This window comes from Mustela nigripes, chromosome 17 (assembly GCF_022355385.1).
Source record: "Mustela nigripes isolate SB6536 chromosome 17, MUSNIG.SB6536, whole genome shotgun sequence".
NCBI classification, from domain to species: domain Eukaryota; kingdom Metazoa; phylum Chordata; class Mammalia; order Carnivora; family Mustelidae; genus Mustela; species Mustela nigripes.
The window spans coordinates 22,159,246-22,165,579 of NC_081573.1; positions in this window are offsets into that span (position 1 = coordinate 22,159,246).

Sequence of the window (6,334 nt, forward strand, 5' to 3'; positions counted from 1 at the left end):
ACCCTCCGCCCCGCCCCGACCGGCTCCGAGCCCCTCAGCGGCAGCCCTTGGGCCGGGGCCCGCCCAACTACAGCTTTCAGGACCGCCCCGGCCGCCGCGCAAGCCAGCCCAGGCGCTCGGGACCGCCTGGGGGGCGGAGCCTTCGCGGGGCGGAGCCTTATCGGGGGCGGGGCTAAGTGACAGGGCCTGCGCGCTGGAGGGGCGGGGCTGGGGCCGTGGCGGGGCCTGCGCGGCGCGAGCTGCGGCGCCGCGCGGAGCCGGACGCGGGAGGCAGGCTGGCGCGCGCGGTGGAGGGCGGGGCCGCGCCGGGCTAGCATAACGCGGGGGAGGTCTGGCGCGAGCGCCGCGGAGGGGCGGGCCGAGGGGCTCTGTGGGCGGAGTCGAGCGGCGCCCGGGAGCCAGAAGGCCGCGTGGCCGGCGCGGGTGGAATGTAAACACCGCAGACGGCGAGAGTTCGGGCTTGGGCGGGGGTCTGGCAGGGGTCGCGCAGGAGCAAGCGGTAGGACCCGCCGTCTGTCGGTCTGTCGCGCGCGCGCCCTGTCCCTCCTTGCACGTCCACCCCGCCCCTGAGACGCAGGGTTCCGGGCTGTGTGAATTGGGGCGGAGATGTGCCCAAGGTCACAGCGCCTCCTCGCTGGCCTACAACCGGTGCCACCGGCAGCCCCAGCCGGTCTGAGACGCCGGTGGCATGGTGGTTGCTCCTGGACGTGCGTCTGCCCATCCTTCCAAGGGTGTATTCATTCATTCAATGAACAGCCTAGCACCTTCCCTCTCTGCCCCTCCCCCACAGACTCTTCGGGGGGCCTTAGAAGAAGCTGATTTGGACCTTGGGATTCCAGGCAGCTCCCTCTAGCCGAAAGCCTTCAGAGTAATTCTTGTGGGGCTCAGGGTCAAATTCGCACTCTCTGTCCTGGTGTCTGGGGTTCCACTGGAACTGGCCTTCATATCATCACAGACCTCCCTTCAACCCTCTTCAGGCTCAGCTTCTCATCACCATCTGCCCTTTCTCACCTCAGGTCCTTGGAGCTTGTGCCCTGCGAGGACCCCCATCCGGCTGTTCTTCCTTCCCTAGAACTTCAAGGTCTTCAGTGACCACTTAATCTGCAGCACCCCACTAACTAGGACTTTCTCTCCACCTCATTTGTCCTGCTGTGTTTTCTTCACAGAACTTGCCACCAGAAGACTCTTGCTTTTCATTTCCTTGTTCAGTGTCCCTTCCCTACCTTGTCTGTCTTGGTCACTGCTGTATCCCCCCAGCTCTTGGCATAGTGCCTGGGTGAAGGGAGACACTTGTTCCTATTTGTGGGTGAATTCCAGAAAAACATACGCCGACCAAGCCCTTGTGGTCCTGACAGGCTTATGAGACAGATACGGAGCAATTGTCACTTGAAAGTGCCTTCTCTACTAAACTTGTACAAGAAGCATGTAGTAGAGGGCTCCCAAAACTCCCAAGACCTTTCCTGATGCACAGTCTCAGTCTTGTTCCCTCTTACTTCTTCTTGAAGTGAGAGCCTGGGTCTTACTGAACAGTATGCCTTGTATCCTCCCCAGAGGTCCTTGCTAGCAGAGGTGACCTTCCAGGGTCTCTGAGGTCAAGGCTGCTGAGATGACTCACTCAGGTTGTCAGGGAGGCATGGATCCCAGGGTCCTGAACTCCCAGCCCTGTGTCCTTTGGTAATAACAATAAGAGGTACCATGAACAGCATTTCCAAAATGGCAGCTTTAGGCTAAGTCCTTCAGAGCGTTAGTTCAACTTCATGATAATCCTATCATGTTGATACTATGATAGTCTTATTTCAAAGATGGCAACTATCTACTTTTTAGGTTGATTGGGAGGATTAAGTGAGGTAATGCAGACTTAGTACAGTGCTTGGCACATACTAAGCACTCAATGAGTGCTTATGATTATATGACAAGGATAGATGATATATATGTCAATATATAGATATCAAATATATCAATGTTATCGATGGTAGACAAGACAAAGTTTTCCTTAGTGGTGGTAGCAACTTAAACTGCAGCCAGCAAAGAGTGAGAGTTCCAGGTGTTCTGTATCCTAGCTGACACGTTCATCAACAGTCAGGGGATACAGAAATTTGGTATGTTCATTCAGTAGAATACTGCACAGCAGTACAAAGGCCAGACCATTGAAACCTGCAGCAAGAGGAATCATGGGGAGCACAAGAAGTCAGACAGAAAGTATTACTGTGTGATTCCATTTATTTGAAGTTTCAGAAAACGCAGAACTATAGTGACTGGTCACAAGATTTCTGGAGTGGGGTTAAAAACTAGGAGGGCACCAAGGGAGCTTCTAGGCACTACCTATGTTTTATATCTTGATCTGAGTACACGGTTGTGTACATAAAAATACCCAGTTATGGTATATGCACTTTATTGAACATATATTTTAAAAAATAAGAATTATTTTTCAAAAAACATCATTTAAAACAAACTCAGACTTTAATAATCCCTGCCCACTTAGAAATTTCCAGTTTGGAAGGGAGGCAGCTAAATGGGCAGTTGTGATACAGAGTGGTAGGGCTGGGATGGGAAACTTCTAGGGTCTAGAAACACATGGAGTGGTGGCAGGAGAGAGTATCCAACCTATACTTGGATGCCGGGAAGGCTGCATGGAGGAAGCATCAGCTAGGCCAGAAGGATGAATGGGTTTGGCAGAGATGATAGAAAGGATACGTCAGTAGAAACAGCCTGCCACAAAGCTTGGAGTCTCTGGAAGGTACTAATGGCCACTTGTCTGGGGTAGCTCCCCTTTGGCTGTTTGGTTTCATTTCATTTTATGCCAGCCTGCATCAGGGTCAGAGTTTCCAAGCATTGGCTCAGCCTTGAGGAAGACCGTAGATGGAACTAGGAAACCAGCTGCTGGGTAGGGAGGGTAGCACCTTGCTTCCACAATGATACTTTGGGAAAGTTCCTTGACTTGTTTGTACCTCAATTTCCTCATCTGTAAATGGGGGTGATTCTACTTATCCTAACCTCCATGGTTGGTGTGAGGCACAAATGTAGTAATAACCATAATGCATTTGCTGTAGTATCCAGTACATAGTAAGTGTTCAGCATGTGTTCACAGTCATTATGATTCATAAAGTAGTTTGGGGGCATTAGTGTAGCTTCGTACATGGTAAGAACAGCAGCCAGGATGGAAGGATTAAGAAGAAGTAAGTCCTTCTGTGAAGTCCTTCTGAGATAAGATTCCTTAACCTGAGGCCCCCAGATAGCCTTCAGTGGCCCCGGGAAACTGCCTGCTGACAGTGTTGGCTCATTGTTTGCACTTGGGCCCCTGGTGCAGAACGTTCAGCAGTTCCTTAAAGGCTTCTGTAGGAAGTTAAGGAGTGCTGGAGTGTGTTGATCAAGGAAGGGGTGGGCTGTGTCCAGAAGCAGAGCTGGCCCAGGCCTTGCTATCAGGCAGAGCTGGGCACATGTGGCTACTTGGCTGAGCTATAGGAGGTAGGGAGGGGCATCTCGGAACACACATCTCAGCTACACATAGGAACCCCAGAAAAAGGGGGGTCAAACTGGCTGCACCAGTGTGAGCTGTGAGGTAGGGCCCAGGCAGGATGAGCAGGACCCAGTGCCAGGGAACCTGAGTGTGGGAAGGCCCCGGGGGCTTGGCTCCTGCCCTCTCTCAGGTGTGGAAATCTGTCTGCACAGGCTTGCCAGGTCAGCCCAAGTCCAGGGCCCCAGCGCATGCTCTCCAAACATAGGGGTCGTGGTTCAGAATAAGCTCACGCTGTTAGGGACTCCAGGGGGGAGAGTGGCAAACCAGTGAGTGGTCCCATAACCCTCTTTTACTCTGGGGATTAAGTGCAGTCACACTTCTTCAGACAGAGGTTGTAATCAGTTTAGAAGTCCCAGTGAAAAGGAAAATTGACCTTTAAACTTAGTACACGATAAAGCCATGGTGGCAGCTGACATTTATGTATTCTGTGCTAAGCTCAGGGTTCCCAAGGACAGAAACTAATTAGAAGATACTTCGGGGACCGGGAGTGTCTGATCAGGTTGGGGGTGTGGGGGTTAGTTAAGCAACAACAAGCCCCTGTCCCCCTTCAGCATGGGCTAAGACACAAGCGTTCTTTGTTCTCGGTCAGACCACCATATTCCCAGATTTCACTCAAACCTCCCCATCTCCGCTTCTCCCTTGTGGGATATTTTCCTCCAAGCACTGCACTCCACTCTTTGATAGGGGGGAGGCTTGGCCAATCAGAGAACCACAGTCCTGACCGTGTGATTGGTTCAGGGGTGGGCACATGACCTAAGCTGGACCACTAAAAATCTCCTGGAGTTGCTAAACTGCCCGGAATTGGGTCTGGAACCAGGAAGGCCTCTTGCCACTCAGGGTGACCTTCCTTAGAAGGGGGTGTCTTAGGAGTAGAGGGAATCAGAGCCAGAGGTAAGGGGAGGCAGCCTTCTGGTTCATCAAGCTCCTGGGTCCAGTCCAGCCCAAGACCAGGCCACTAGGAACTTTACAGATGCTGGAGCCAACAATTTTCATGTACTCACTTAGCCTGTTGAGGTTGGGTCCCCCATCCTTGGCAACCAGGAGAGTCTTGGGTGTTAAAGTGTGCATGAAAGGGTGATAGACGGTCCTACTATGTCCATTTGTGGCCACCAGAGAGCCTCCCAGTGCTCGCCTGGACCCACCAGGACTGCTCTGTAATATCGTAAGTCCATACTGGCATGGCTGGTGGGCTCATGGCCCTGGGAGTGCCAGGCCTGGCTCTCTGTCTCAATTCCCCAGGAATCCTGACTTCCCAGGCAACATCCCTCAACCACTAGCTTACGTCAACCACATAAGAATCCACTTCTTAATCAGCCTGGCAGCCTCGGGATCCCCTGGGGCCTGCCCCCCACCAAGTGCCAGTGGGCCTGGGGTGCACTGCCTTGACCCTGGCCTCCAAGAGCTCCCAAGAACACTTCACACCTTCTGGGGGCCAGGAGTCATTAAGTGAGCAGGACTCAGTCCAAATGTGAGTGAACAGAGGTCACAAACCCATGGACTCGCCTGTAGGATATTAGCAAAGAAGTTGAATTCCTGTACATAGGAGGGCTCCTGACTCGCTGAGCAGTAGGATGGCTTGGCAAACTGGGCTTACATCTGCTCAGGGCAACAGCAGGCAGCTGACCTGGGGGATGGAGGTGAAGGGGGAGACAAGGGGGTCAGCTTCGCCCTATGCCTTTATTCCTTTATGTGTCAACCTGGCCGCATTAGTTCTCTGACCTTGGGACCCCCACCACCCAGGAATTCAGAGTTGAGTAGTGGGGTCTTGGATGAGGGAGGGTGTCAGGTGAGGGAGGGTCAGCATTACATAAACAAGAAGAAAAGAAAAAGGTCCTAAGGAGGGGGTGGACCGGAAGTAACGCAGGCCCAGAGCCTGAAGATTCCCCAGAGCCAGCACAGGGTCTGGACTGAAAATTTTGCAGAATAAATAAGTGGGTGAATGGATAGGGGCAAAGGTGAGAGGCACAGAAAGTGTTTCCCAGATGGTGACGGGAAGCTGAGGAGGATGGGCGCACGGAATGGGGCGCATTCTTGTGCTGAGGCCCTTGCGGCTGGCTGGGGCTGCGCCGTCCCCCGCCCCCACCCCACCGTCTCTCTCCTGCTCTGTTTGAGAGCCTCTCCGCCCTCAACCTTCCACTACACATTATATTTCCTTATCTGTTTGAAAAGAAAAACCTCCTCTAAGTGGAAAGCCAGCATCCCCAGCCCCGAATTGAAAGGAAGCCATTAAGGGTGTGAAACTATAGAACAGAGGCAGGCCAGGGCCCAGAGGCCCGAGAGCTCCTTCTCTTTAAAAGAAGAGATGATGGTCTAATTCCACTCTGTGAGGAACGGGGGCAGCTGGATTTGTAGAGACCGAAAGCAGAAGGGTGGTTGCCGGGGCAGGAGAGAGGGGAACGGGGAGTTTTGAATGGGTACAGAGTTTCAGTTTTGCAAGATGGAAAATTTCTGAAGACGGATAGTAGTAAAGGGTACGACAGCGTGAGAGTACGTAATGCCACGGAATGGAACTCTTAAGTGAAGATGGTACCTTTTATGGCATGTGTGTTTTGCCACAATTTTTAGGAAAGGAGACTGAGAAACAGCAGCCAGGTGTCCGCCATCTCAGCTTCAAAAGGAGCCTTTCTCCTCGATGAAGCAGAACACGTGAGAGTAAGTTGAAAAGGGAATGACTCACTCCCGGTATGATGTGTGTGGGCTATTATTTAAAACAAACGCGGCCCACTGTGGTCAGAGTAAGAAAGGGGCTGACTACGGGGCAGAGGTGTAAGCAGGCTGGAAGAGGGACAGCCCCCCTGCCATAAGGGCTTGTGGCCC